A 15,492-nucleotide genomic window follows, 5' to 3' on the forward strand; every position below is an offset into this window, starting at 1 on the left:
ATTTAAGCTTTAAACAGAAGGTAGTGAAAAGGGTGGTCAATGCAGTGCAAATTTCACCAAAACGCTTTCAAAATTTTTACTTACACTTGAATAACTTAGAAGATTGACGCCATCTCAATGTTTGCAGAGTCGCTTGTGTCAAGAAACTTCCCATTTCCTGTGATAAATCCGCACACCACTTTTACCCATAAACGCTGGGGCACTTTCATCACAACAATCGAAACACGGTCCCTGGCCACAACGTTTTTAAGGAAACTACTGTTTTGGTAGAAGACAACGACGAAGCGTGCACTAGACAATTATTTAAATAAATAGTAAAACATCAATATTTTACATATTTATGATGATTAATTTGAAAGTATTCATTATTGAAAAAGTACCTCGATTCACTCAAATTTAAGTAATTATTTTTCGGAATTAGAACGTTCTTTTAAGTCCTGTATTATGATGTCACGACATCTTGACTTTCGTACCTATTGTAAATGAATTGCTATACATACTCAACTTTCTTGCAGAACAGTTCACCAGTTATTCATGCAGACTGGTATCAGCTATTCATGTACTTGTTATAATCGTAATGAGCATATATATCTTTATTATTTACTTTTTGGATATATGAAGATGTTTTACTGCCTGATTACCGCCATAGTGTGACGCAATCGCTTTCGCTCCCTGGGCCTTTGTCTGTTTTCGCACCTTAAGAAATTAATGGGGCCGAATTTGCAATGACCAGAAAGTTGTTAAAAGAGAAAAGTTAGCATTGAGGGGCATATGTTTTGAATGAGAAAAATGATATTGTCATGATACAATAAAGTTTGTTCATACTTACCTGACAGATATATATATAGCTGTATTCTCTGACGACCGACAGAATTTCGAAACTCCCGGCAAACGCAGTGGTCGGCTAGGTGGTTAGTACCCATTCCCGCCGCTGGGAGGCGGATACCAGGAACCATTCCCATTTTCTATTCAGATTTTCTCTACCACTGTCCCCTGAGGGGAGGTGGGTGGGTACTTGATTATTATATATCTGTCAGGTAAGTATGAACAAACTTTATTGTATCATGACAATATCATTTTGTTCATGACACTTACCTGCCAGATATATATATAGCTGAATCCCACCATTGGAGGTGGGAAGGGACAGAATAGAAGGATTTTGGAAACACATAACATGCAGATGATTGACATCTTGGTTCCTTACCTGTTAGCATAGCTGACTTCGTGATTACTGTCACCCAAGTCTGCTTCTGCTTAACTAGAATTTCCAGCAAGGTATAGCTGGATAGTCTAGATGTCTGTCAACGGGAGCGTGACCACAATGTGACTAGACCATATTGACTATACTGAAGACAACGAAGCATAACAAATACCACCTAACCTAGCCCAACTAAAGTTAGTCCCATAACTTTTAGGCTAATTAAAGTGAAGACCGCCTCAAGCGGCCAACCCTACAACCATAAAAACATACCCATAATTAAAATCACACACATCCATTTTCTAGAGGATGGGGTTCGTATTGCTTCCTGTCCCCAATACTGTATCCGCGGAAATGTATGGTCCAAGCGAGTAGCAATTCTCATATGTCGCCTTCACATCTCTGAGGTAGTGTGAAGCGAACACAGAGTTGCTTTGCCAAAATGTGGCACTCAGGATATCACTGAGTGCCATATTTTTCTGAAAAGCCAACCGAAGTAGCTACCGCTCTAACTTAGTGAGCATTAACTTTAGCAGCTTAAGATCACCATCTGTGCAGGACGAATGAGCTTCCTGATGGTGCTTCTCAAGAAGAACGCCAGTGCGTTCTTAGACATTGGTAATTCCGGCCTCTTGACCGAACACCACAGGTTGTCTGACGGGCCTCTACATTGTTGGTCTTTTCCAGATAAAATTTGAGAGCTCTGACAGGGCACAAAAACTCTCTCTGGCTCTCGTCCGACGAACTCTGATAACCCCTTGATATCAAGCTTTTAGGCCAGGGGTTGGATGGGTTCTCGTTCTTAGCTAAGAACGAGGGGCTCAGCGAACACACCGCATTGTGTTCTCTGAAACCCACATGTTTACTCATAGCTTGAATTTCGCTAACCTCTTAGCTGTTGCCAGAGCTTTTCTAGTTATATCTTTCAAAGAGGCAGCATGCATAGGCTCAAATGGGGCTGACATTAAAAACCTTAAGACAATATCCAAGTTCCATGAGGGAATCTTGTCTCGTGGAGCTTTTGAGGTTTCAAAGGACCTCAACAGATTGTGAAGATCCTTATTATTTGATAAATCCAAGCCTCTGTGTCGGAAGACCCGTTGACAGCATACGTTTTGTAGCCTTTAATCGTTGACACTGAAAGTTTGTCTATATTCCTAAGATGTAGGAGGAAATCAGCAATCTGGCTCACAGAGGTCGTGGAGGAGGAAATATTTTCCCTTCTACACTAAACTTCTGAAGACAGCCCACTTCGATTGGTAGACAGCTTGAGAGGAGTTCTTCTAGCGTTGGCAGTAGCTCTTGCTACCGATCTTGAAAAAAACCTCTCGCTCTGGCCAACTTTTGGATAGTCTGAATGCAGTCAGACTCAGAGCGGAGAGGTTTCTGTGATACCTCTCGAAGTGGGGCTGTCTGAGTAGATCGATTTTTTCTGGAAGTGTCCTTGGGAAATCTACCAGAAATGACATGGCTCTGTGAACCAGTCGCTTGCAGGCCAAAAGGGGCGATCAACGTCATTCTTGATCCTTCCGACGCCGCAAAACTTCCTTATTACCTCTCAGGAGTTTGAATGGAGGAAAGGCGTAGAGATCCATCCCTTTCCAATTCCAAAGCATGGCGTCTATCGCTATTGCTCCTGGGTCCAGAACCGGAGAGCAGTAAATAGAAGCCTCTTCGTTTTCGCTGTCGCGAAGAGGTCTACCAGTGGACGTCCCCAAAGTTTCCATAACTCTTTGCAAATCTCTGGATGGAGAGTCCATTCGTTTGGAAGCATTTGATGTTGACGGCTGAGAAGATCTGCACGAACGTTCTGCTGTCCTGAAACGAATCTCGTTAGAATCGTTATATTTCTTATTTTCGCCCAAAGTAAGATTTCCCTCGTTATCCTGAACAGGGACCGAGATAGAGTTCCTCCCTGTTTTTTGATATACGCGAGCGCCGTGGTGTTGTCCGAGTTGACTTGTACAATTCGTCCCACAATCCTCGACTCGAAGCATTGAAGTGCCAATCGAATCGCTTCTAGCTCCTTGAGGTTTATGTGCCAGGACCTCTGTTCCCCTCTCCAGAGGCTGACACTCCTCCTCCCCCAGTGTTGCTCCCAGCCCGTCATGGACGCGTCTGAGAACATAGGTCTGGGCTCAGAACTTTGAGGGACATCCCTTCCGATAGCTTGACGGGATCGGACCACCACTTCAAATGCTCTTTGATCGACTGAGGTGATTCTCAAATCTCGTCTAGGTCTTTCTTGTTCTTCCAGTTGTCTGCTATGAAAAACTGAAGCTGTCTGAGGTGCAGCCTTCCCAGAGAAACAAATTTCTCCAGCGAGGAAATGGTCCCCAGCAGACTCATCCATTCCCTCGCCGAGCATATTTCCTTCTCTAAGAAGACCGATACCTTTTCTAAGCATTTTAGCTGACGTTCTATGGATGGAAATGCTTGAAAAGCCACTGAATCCATCTGAATCCCCAGATACACGATGGACTGTGTGGGAATCAGATGGGACTTCTCGAAGTTGACCAGAAGACCTAGGTCCTTCGTCAGCTGTAATGTCGTGTGCAGGTCCTCCAGGCACTTTTCCTTCGACGTGGACCGGATCAGCCAATCGTCTAAGTAGAGTGAGACTCTTATCTTCGAGAGATGGAGCCATCTTGCTACATTTCGCATTAGAAGCGTGAATATCATAGGGGCTGTACTCAGCCCGAAACAGAGAGCTGAATTGGAAGACCTGTCCTTTCAAGACGAATCTGAGGAACTTCCTGGACCGAGGGTGGATCGGAACATGGAAATAGGTCGTCTTGGAGATCCAAGGACACCATCCAATCTCCTGGTCTCAGGGTGCTAAAACAGACTGTGCAGTTTCCATCTTGAATTTTATTTTCCTTACGAAAAGATTCAGCCTGCTTACATCTAGGACAGGTCTCCATCCTCCCGAGTGCTTCGGAACCAGGAAAAGCCTGTTGTAGAAGCTGGTGAGTTCCGTGATACAACTCTTTCTACTGCTCTCTTTCCAACATTTGATCCAAAACGGTCTAACAAAATCTGTTGCCTTCGAATTCTGATAAGAGGGCGAAAGGTCTATTGGCTCTATGCGTAATGGAGGTTTTGATAGAAACGGATCTTGTAACCTTTCTCGATCACGAGTGACCAAGAGTTCGCCCCTCTTATCCTCCATGCTTCTGTGAAAAGAGCGAGTCTCGCCCGACTGGTGCCTGGAGGGCCGAAAAGTCATTTCTTTCCCCTGGTTTTTGAGGGGGCTCTGCCCCTAGGGAAACTTCCAAAAGGTAGAAAGGGCATTCCCTTCGGTAACGATCACTTCCTTATCTGAAGGTGAAATTACAGGGTTATGCATAACATTTTCTACAGTTATGTTAGATTGAGCAACTTTATCCCTTTGACTTTTGACAGAAGCACTCCAGGAGGAAGACCTCCTAATTCTGTCACGCTCAAGTCTACGAATGTAAGATTCATACGCCTTCCATTCGACATTAGTTAACACTTCATATTCTTTGAACCTATCATCCAACAAGCTAACATGCCCTCTACAATTCACACACACCGTGTGAGGATCTACCGAGGCTTTTGGTAGCCTCACCTTACATTCTTCTACACCACACACTCTGAAACTAGTAGAACTAAATCCAGACATCTCAATTCTAAGAAAAATCAAAAGCAAAATCAAAATCCAAACCACAATAGCGTATGCCAAATCACTAAGCCAAGTCCGAAACCAAAAGACAATCCAAATACTCAAGTGACAAATGGGGTTTTGCAAAATCCTTCAGGCGGAGGTCTGTAAACAGTTGTTTACCGACCGGCGACAGAGAAAAATCTGAAGTAGAAAATGGGAATGGTTCCTGGTATCCGCCTTCCAGCGGCGGGAATGGGTACTAACCACCTAGCCGACCACTGCGTTTGCCGGGAGTTTCGAAATTCTGTCGGTCGTCAGAGAATACAGCTATATATATATATGGCAGGTAAGTGTCATGAACAAAATACAAATTTATATACATAACATATAGCTTGTAAAAAATACTTGATTACAAAAAACTTGATTGACAACTAAAGCAGCATACCTACTATGGGTTTCAGAGACAGTGCAAGCACGTTTTTTGGCAATATTTCTGTAACGAACACTCGTAATAGAACGAGATTTCGCTATAGTGCATTACACCCAGTGCCGTAATTAATTTATAAGGTATGAATCCACTAATCGTAAAGACTAACGCACGGGTCCTTGTACCAAGAGACAAAAATTCCATTATCCAGAAATGGATACGAACACGCATAAAAGGCTCCACCTACCCTCTCCCCCCACCTCCACCGTTACCCGTCCTTCTTCCTTCCTTCACCTTCCTTTCTCTCTCTCTCTGTTGCCAATTGGTATGTGTTCACCCTCCAAACTGGGTATAAGACTTACAAAAAACATGGAAATTGGTGAAATTAGCCTATGTATTGAAAGTACATATACATAAATATTAAAGCAATTTTATCATTATAGCATTACTATGACAACTAGAATTCATGGAAACAGTTTATGATAATGCATAGGTGCATGTGTGAAGCTCCACTAATGTGGCAATGATGATTTTGCTATTCTAAGCATGCAAACAATAAAGGTTACATTTATTTCTGGCATACAGTTATTGAAAAATCAAAATACTAATATAGACTTAAATCAATGAAAATGCTGGCAAAAAAATATATATATAATCCACCAATCATCGTCTGCTCCGCGAAGGTTTACGGCAGCCAGATGTACAACAAGGTTAGAAACATTGGATTATATCTACTTTAGAAATATCTGTAATTTTTGGGGGTAATTTGGTTGCAAAAAAGGGATAATAGACATGAATTACATAAAAATTTTGAAATAACAGAGTAAAGTTTAACTAAATAATGAGTAAAGTAAACAATTAAGGAAATAAAGCTTTGCACATCATAAACAGTGTCGTCGTCTGCTACTCGTAACTGTTTGTGGAGTGAGCGCTTAGGAACCAGGAACAGCAACGTGGTTCAAGTGCAATGTGGAGTGAATTAAGACCAAAATGTGCATAATTACAATCAAATAAGCATTGTGGAGTTTCAGTTGTGATGGCAGTAAGGATTAAACCACTGATTACAAGGTTAAAAATGAATTCAGTTCAAACCATGACCCAGGGAATGACAAGTTTCATACTTTCACCTATATAGGCAACAAAATGTTGTTTTATTGTGCTGATTACAACTGCAATCTTGAGTATGATCAATAAACATTACATATATATATATATGCTAACATTGTTCAAATGAGTGCTGGGAAGGCTGGGAAAGATGGTGGACAGTCCGTGATTAGACCGGCCAGCCACACAATAGCCGCCATATTGGATTTCAAAACTGCCTTGAAAACATATTTTACGAAGAGCGTCACATGCTTATTTTAGTTTGTATGGGGCTTTCATATATCACATTATGTTGACGAAACTTCAATCTTTTGAATGGTATGCTTAGAGTTGTAATTGTATTCTTGTTTCACCAATTAAATATAGAGTGAATAAGACCCTGCCAGCGTGATGATGGTGGATTGTCCATGATTGTTTACCCTATAAGCAACAAAATGTTGTTTTACCGTGCTGATTATAGGGTAGAATATCACGACAGCCAACCCTCATCACGGTGGACGGGTCTTATTCACTCGATATTTAATTGGTGAAACATGAATACAATTGCAACTCTAAGCATACCATTTAAAAGACTGAAGTTTTGTCAACATATTGTGATATATGAAAGCCCCTATACGAACTAAAATAAGCATGTGAGCTCTTCGTAAAATATGTTTTCAAGGCAGTTTTGAAATCCAATATGGCGGCTACGTTTTGCATGGACGGTTCTCATCAGTGACGGCCACCATCTTTCCCCAGCCTTCCCAGCACTCATTTGAACAATGTTAGCGTATGTATGTAACGTTTATTGATCTTACTCAAGATTGCAGTTGTAATCAGCACAATAAAATGATATTGTTATAATACAATAAAGTTTCATACATACTTACCTGACAGATATATACTTAGCTAAGACTCCGTCGTCCCCGACAGAAATTCAAATTCGCGCCACTCGCTACCGGTAGGTCAGGTGATCTACCTGCCTGCCCTGGGCGGCAGGACTAGGAAACCATTCCGTTTTCTATCATATTTTCTCTCTTCCACCTGTCTCCTGCGGGAGGCTGGGTGGGCCATTAATTGTATATATCTGCCAGGTAAGTATGTATGAAACTTTATTGTATTATAACAATATCATTTTCATACAATGAACTACCTGTCAGATATATACTTAGTGATTGGCACCCTTTGGTGGAGGGTCAGACAGCTAATATGAATAGACAGGTAAACAACATATGTTGTAGGTATAAAAGAAAAACCTTGGTTCCTACCTGATAGTGGTAGACTTCGTGGCTGTAGCCCGGTAGTCTGCATCACCTCAAGACTTTTAGCGAGATATTAGATCTATGGCTAGAGTTCTTGTGGGTCTGCCGATGGGTATATGAACCGCTTACTCGGCAGAGCCTAAAAGGACTTTGTCAATGGTACTGGACCACTTCTATGACAACACACCTTGTGAAGGAGCATACCAATCCCGACCACCCTGATCCTAACCACCATGTTAGTATATAGAATTGTTCTGAGTTTATCCCCGAACTCATTACAAACAAACCCATAACTCGAAACGAAAACGCATTCATACAAAAATTCTCAAAAAAAAAAAAAAATTTTAATACTCCCCTAAAAGATATCACAAGAGTTCCTTACTGAACAACAGTGACTGGCCGCCAGTGCAGCACGAGCCCTCTTTGTCAGCAGAAATCTAGAACATATCTAGTTAGAAGGTATGTACAAATTTAAGGATTGGGTGTTTTGCTCCGTACCCAGTATTGTATCCGCCGATACAAAGGTCCCAGAGAAAAACATTTCTCGTAGGTCACGCGAACGTCTTTAAGATAGTGAGATGCAAAACTGAATTGCACCTCCAATATGTCGTATCAATGATTTCTTTACGACATATTCTTCTGAAAAGAGAGAGACGTCGCCACTGCTCTAACTTCATGGGCTTTTACTCTTAAAAGCGGAAAAGAGTCGTCAGGACAGAACTTGTGAGCATCCGTAATGACGCTCCTAATGAAGAAAGCTAATGCGTTCTTAGACATTGATTCTTGTGGGGTCCTTAATCGAACACCAAAGACTTTGTCTAGAGCCTCCCATTTGTTTCTTTCTTTGTAAGAAGAACTTCAAGGCTCTTACCGGGCAAAGAGACCTCTCTGTTTCTCTCCCTACTAGACTCGATAAGCCTTTGATCTCGAATCTCTTGGGCCAGGGATTCGATGGATTTTCATTCTTCGCTAGAAAAAGAGTTCTAAACGAGCAGAAGGCCGAGTCTTTGCTAAAGCCGACTTCATCTTCTAGGGCATGAAGTTCGCCAACTCTTTTGGCTGTCGCCAAGATAGGAGAAACAAGCATTTTGTTTTCTTGTTATATCCCTGAACGAAGCTACATGGGGAGGCTCAAATCTGTCAGACGAAAGGAACTTGAGAACTACATCCAGGTTCCAGCTGGGAGGAGTTAGTTCCTTCGATTTTGTCGTTTCAAACGATCTAATTAAGTCGTGCAGATCTTTATTCTCAGCAATGTCTAGGCCTCTGTTTCTAAATACTGCCGAAGCATGCTCCTGTATCCTTTGATCGTCGATACGACAAATAAGAGACCTCTCTCAAGAAACAAAAGGAAATCAGCGATTTCGGTTATAGAGGTACTGGAGGAGGAACAACTTCTTAGACTTACACCACCTTCTGAATACTCCACTTCGACTGATAGACTCGTCTAGTGGAAGCTCTGCGGGCTCTAGCGATAGCGCTTGCAGCTTCGCGAGAAAAAAACCCCTCGCTCTGACAAGTCTTTCGATAGTCGAAAGGCAGTCAGCGCGAGAGCGGGGAGTTTTGATGAAACCTCTCGAAGTGTGGCTGTCTGAGAAGATCCATCCTTTTTGGAAGGGATCTTGGGAAGTCTACTGTCCACTCCCAGCACCTCTGCAAACCAATCTTGTGCTGGCCAAAACGGGGGCTATCAGGGTCATCCTTGTCCCGTTGGACGCTACGAACTTTCTCAACACTTGTCCCAGGATTTTGAAATGGGGAAAGCGTACACGTCCACATGAGACCATTCTAGCAGGAAGGCGTCGACCACGAGAGCTCTTGGGTCTTCCACCACTGACAAAGACTTCCGCCTTTTGGAAAGGAATGTGGCGAACAGATCTACGTGAGGAGTGCCCCAAAGATCCCAAAGACTCTGACACACCTCTGAATGAAGAGTCCATTCTGTGTGAAGGACCTGGCTTCTCCTGCTCAGTCTGTCCGCCCTGATGTTTCTCGTCCCCTGAACAAATCTTGTCAGGAGGGAGATGTTTCTTTGTGAGGCCCAAATTAGCAGATCTCTTGCTATCTCGTAAAGCGACACGGAGTGCGTTCCTCCTTGCTTCCGAATGTAGGACAGGGCTGTAGTGTTGTCCACATTCACTTGGACCACACTGTTCGTCACAAAGGGTTCGAAGAACTTTAGCGCCAGTGAACTGCTAGAAGTTCTTTGCAATTTATGTGCCAGGAACACCTGTGCTGCCTTCCAGGTGCCTGACACTTCTCTCGGTCCTAGTGTTGCTACCCCCAACCCTTCTCCGATGCGTCGGAATACAACACTCGGCTTGGGTTCGGGAACTTAAACCAGAGAACCCCTTCCCTTGTTCTCTTTTAGAGGGGACAACCACCATTGCAGGTGTGGTGTCATCTCCATTGGAAGGAGAAAACTGTCGGAGAGAAGTCCCGTCTTCCAGTTCCAAGATCTCCATTAGGAAAAACTGAAGAGGGCGAAGATGTAGTCTTCCTAGAGGAAAGAACTGTTCGAGCGAGGAAAGGGTGCCTAGCAGGCTTAACCATTCCTCGCCGAAGTCCGTTCTTTCCCTAAGAAGAGAGAGACTTTTTCCAAGCCTCTCACGATTCTCTCTTGCGAAGGAAATACTCGAAAAACCCCGAGAATCCATCTGAATCCCCAGATAGACCAAGTTTCTGTCTGGGAATCAGCTGTGACTTCTCGAGGTTCACGAGTAGTCCCAACGCCTTTATCAGGTCTAGGGTCAAAGAAAGGTCCTCCAAACACTGTCTCTCTGTTCTGGCCCTGATGAGCCAATCGTCCAGATATAGAGAGATGTTGACGCCTTTGAGGTGAAGAAACCTCGCCACATTCTTCATCAGGTTTGTGAAGACCTGAGGAGCTGTGGACAGGCCGAAACACAAGGCCCTGAACTGAAAGATCCTTCCCCCCGTCATGAAACGGAGGTACTTCTTCGACGAAGGGTGAATCGGGACATGAAAATAGGCGTCCTGGAGATCCAGCGACACCATCCAATCTCCTTGACGCAAAGCCGCCAGGACTGAGGCCGAAGTCTCCATAGAGAACTTCTCCTTTCGAACGAACTTGTTCAGAGCGCTGACATTCTAGAACTGGTCTCCAGCCCCCGAGGCTTTCGCAACCAGGAAAAGCCGATTGTAAAACCCCGGAGAGTTTTGCTCTAGAACCAATTCTATAGCTCTTTTGTCCACATTTGATTCACCATCAGACGAAGAGTATCCCTCAGTACAGGGTCCCTGTATCTGGCTGACAGTTCCCGCGGAATGGTCGTTAGGGGAGGACTGTCTTGGAAGGGGATAAGATATCCCTTCCTGATTATGGACATGGAAAGAGGCGTCCGAGTTTATGAGTGACCAGGCGTCTGCAAATTCGAGAAGCCTGGCCCCCACTGGTGTTTGGAGGTTGTCTGTCTCACTTCCCTTTCTTAAAGGGACGGGAAGAAGCCTTACCTCTCCTCTCAAGACCTCTTCTCTTAGAGGTAGCTCTGGAGAGAGGGCCTCCTCGAAAGGGCTGAACCGTAGAAGTCGGTCCTTTCTTGTCAACTGAAACAAGTGGTCTCTTCTTCCTTGCAGTTTGCAGGAGAAGATCCTGAGTCGCCTTCTCAGTCAGTGATCGAGAAATGTCCTTCACTAACTGAGAAGGAAACAGGAAGTCAGACATGGGAGCGAAAACCAGGGCTGCTCTCTGTGAGGGAGAAACCACCTTGGTTAGGAAGGAACTAAAAAAGGGATTTTGACGTAAGGAAAAAATCTATTTCTGGGCGATTGGCTCGTGTCGCCAGCGAAATATCCTTTAATCTATTATTTCTAGGGTAAATGTACTAACACATACCAGAGAATAAATAAATAAAGAAAAAGGTCAGTATAACTGACTCGCTCACCCTCCAAGAGGTGTCGGTATGAACACTATGGCGAGTGAGACCACTACCACGAGCCAAATGCCAATAGAATTCTCCCACTACAAAATCCCTCCAAGAGGAGAGCCGACCCACAGAGTGGGCAGCAAGTACTACTACTACTCCATCCCATGCTGCCGACTGCTGCGCCTCTGGTGGCCATCCTTTTCAGTTAGCGCACACGATACACACGTGCCCTTTTTTACTCGGTGTTTTTTGTGCCCTTTTCTTTGGATTTATTTACCATGGAGCGTGCAGCCATCGCAGCAGCTAAGTTAAGTACTCAGTGTTTATTACTAGTTGGTTTTTTCCGGCCCTGAGCCCGTATTTGCCGTTTTTTAGGTATAAATACGAACTCTAGGTCGGATATATCTGCCAGGTAAAGTATGTACAAAACTTTATTGTATCTTAACAAAGGGATTTTGATGACGTAAGGAAAATCTATTTCTGGGCGATTGGCTCGTGTCGCCAGCGAAATATCCTTTAATCTATTATTTCTAGGGTATGTACTAACACATACCAGATAATAATAAAATAAAGCAAAAGGTCAGTATAACTGACTCGCTCACCCTCCAAGAGGGTGTCGGTATGAACACTAGGCGAGTGAGACCACTACCACGAGCCAAATGCCAATAGAAATCTCCCACTACAAAAACCCTCCATGAGGGGAGCCGACCCACAGAGTGAGCAGCTCGTACTACTACTACTCCATCCCATGCTGCCGACTGCTGCGCCTCTGGTGGCCATCCTGAAGTTAGCAGACAATCTTGGGCGAAGGATGGGTAGGGTGGGTGGATTTCGCTGGCGACACGAGCCAATCGCCCCAGAAATAGATTTTTCCTTACGTCAAAATCCCTTTTCTGGGCTCAGCTCGTGTCGCTGCGCGAAATCGTACCAGAGAAATAGCACAAGATTGTAAACAAAAGTAATAAAATGAATCAGAAATAGGTCTCAAATAAAAGATAAAATAATATAAAAGAATATAATTGCTAAAAAGATACATATACACAGTGATATAAAAATAGAAATATGCTTAAATTACACTTAATTCTAATCATGTTTCTTAACATAAGGTAATTTACATATATACAGAGGTAAAATGGCTTACATGTATCAAAATGGTAACTGTGTAAAGGCATGTATCAAAAATATAATAGCAATTAATAAAATCAAATGAACAAATCAATCAACAATGATAATATATAAAGGAATGTATATGACTTAATATACAAAACCCGTAACCATTATAAATAAGATGTATCCCCTAGCATAAAAATAAGGGGATAACATCCATGAGATCAATATCTATAATCATCTGTGAGTGTCCCTAGCAAAAAAATAAGGGGCACTCACTACCACATCATAAAAGCAGCTAAGACACAAGGTGAATGTAAATGAACAAGGCAGGAATAGACGAACTGTTGGGTGAGGCAGGTAGAAAGGAGGACTGAATCTTCTACTACAGATTAGCTAGAGTCAGGGGAAACTATGTTACCCGCTGCTACTGCTGAAATTTCAGAGCTTCCAATGGACTTAAGGTAATGACGTTTGAACACTGTCGGCGATTCCATCCGGTATACTTTTTCAACTCATCGAAGTTCATATGTTGGAAATAATTAATTGAGGTGGCTACTGCCCTGACATCATGTGCTTTCGGGAAAGAGTCAGGATTGGCTTGCTTAATAAAGTACAGGATTTGTTGCCTGATGCCTTTAATGGATAAAGTTCCACCTTTTTCCCTCTTAAAGAGGGGACCCGATGAGGATGAGGAGGTCCTGGACAGAAAGGCTCGTAAGGTTGAAACTGGGCAAAGAGATACATCTTGTGGAAGGGGTAGTACCTTCCAAGGTTCCCACCTCATCAAAGGATCTTCATTCTTTGCTAAAAAGCTACGTTCCGGAGAAAGTAGGACTTCCCCTGTGGGAAGGAATTGAATATGATCCGGATCTCTGGATAGAGCCGACAGTTCTGAAATTCTTGCTCCCGAAGCTAAGCTTAATAAAAATAGGGTTTTTCTAAGAGCATTATAAACGAGCATGTGTCATTACCGGTTGCTGAAGCCAGTTTTAGAACATCGTTTAAGAACCATGAAACTGGACGTAGGCCTTACAGAAGGTCTAAGTCTAGCACATGCCTTAGGGAATAGACGAGAAGTAGGAATCCGTCAAATCTATGTTGAACCCAAATTGAAATATCTTTTTCAAGGCTGACTTGTTTTGTCGTAATCGTGCTAGCTGCTAAACCTTTTTCAAATAGGGATCTGAAAAAGGATATAGCTGAATTAACTGTCATGATTCTAATATCTGATTCTCCCAGGAAGATTGCTAACTTTTTGACAGCAGCATCATACTGTCTCAAAGTTGAATCCCTTTTATCGGATTCCAAGAAGAGAATATTCTGAGGGTCAATATTCGCATCTCTTTTTGCCGCAACTTCATGAAATCCATAAGTTAGGGTTTTGAGAATCCCTGAGGAAGCGAACACAGTCTTCGTTTGTACTGACTGGGAGAGCCTGGGATTGGGGATCCGAAGAGGGCGAAGGCCCAGTTCCAGAATTAGGGGATACCAATTGCTCTTCGGCCAGTCTGGGGCTACTAGAGCCACTTGACCCTTGAATGTCCTGAGTTTGTTTAAAACTTTCATGAGAAGATTCACTGGAGGAAGACATAAATCTTCTTCCAGTTGTTCCAGTCTAGAGCCAGGGCGTCCGTGGCATAGGCCAGAGGGTCCAGGTTGGGGGCTACATAACACGGTAGTTTGTGGTTCGCTTGGGATGCGAAGAGATCCACCTGTAGCCCTGGAACTCTTTGAAGGATCCATTGGAACGAACTGTTGTCCAGTGACCATTCCGACTCTAGGGGCACTGATCGGGATAGCGCGTCTGCTATGACGTTTCTCACTCCAGCTATGTGGGTGGAGGAGAGATGCCAACTGAACTTGTCTGCCAGGGAGAAGATGGCTACCATGACATGATTTAGATGACGTGACTTGGAGCCTCCTCTGTTTATACAATGTACTACCACTGCGCTGTCCAGGACTAGCTTTATGTGGGAGTACTTTGGTGGGCGCAACCTTTTTAGAGTCAAGAACACTGCCATTGCCTCCAGTACGTTTATATGGAACTGACGGAACTGAGGTGACCAGTTCCTTGAACCTTTTTGACCTGGGAATACCCTCCCCAACCGCTTAAGGATGCGTCTGTGTGGATGGTGATCCCTGGTGGAGGGAAACTGAAGAGGTACTGACACTGACAAATTCTTGACTTTCGCCACGGCCGAAGTCGATTCTTTAGAATCAGAGGACTGAGGATAGTTTGTCCCTGGACCTGACATTTGCTCGTGAGCGCCAGATTCTGGTTAGGTCTTTCAGTTTGGCTTTCATTAAGACGTTTGTCACTGATGCAAACTGGAGAGAACCCAGGATCCTTTCCTGAATCCTCCTTGACGCCAGTTTGTGACTTAGAAATTGCTTGACTGACTTCGCTATTTCTTTCCTTTTGGCTGATGGAATCGACAGAGTATGGGAGGATAGATTCCATTGAATGCCCAGCCACTGAAAGTTTGACTCTGGAGTGAGTCTTGACTTGGTCCTGTTTATCTTGAAGCCTAGATATTCCAGGAACTGAATCACTTTCAGTGTAGCTCTGTTGCATTCCTCGACTGTTGAAGCCCAGATCAACCAATCGTCGAGATACGCTACTACCATAATCCCTTGTGACCTGAGTTGTTGCACTACCACTTCCGCTAGCTTCGTGAACACCCTGGGTGCCACACAAGTAACTTACCCACAGATATATACTTAGCTGATTGGCACCCTTGGTGGCGGGCAAGAGACAGCTAAAAACAAAATAATACTTAAACAAATACATTAAAAACAGGGAAAAAACAACCTATGTTCTTGGATAACATAATCCATAGTTTCCTACCTGATTGGTGCTGAAGACTTCATGACTACTGTCGATGAGTCTGCTTGCC

Source organism: Macrobrachium nipponense, chromosome 1 (genome assembly GCF_015104395.2).
Source record: "Macrobrachium nipponense isolate FS-2020 chromosome 1, ASM1510439v2, whole genome shotgun sequence".
Lineage (NCBI taxonomy): Eukaryota > Metazoa > Arthropoda > Malacostraca > Decapoda > Palaemonidae > Macrobrachium > Macrobrachium nipponense.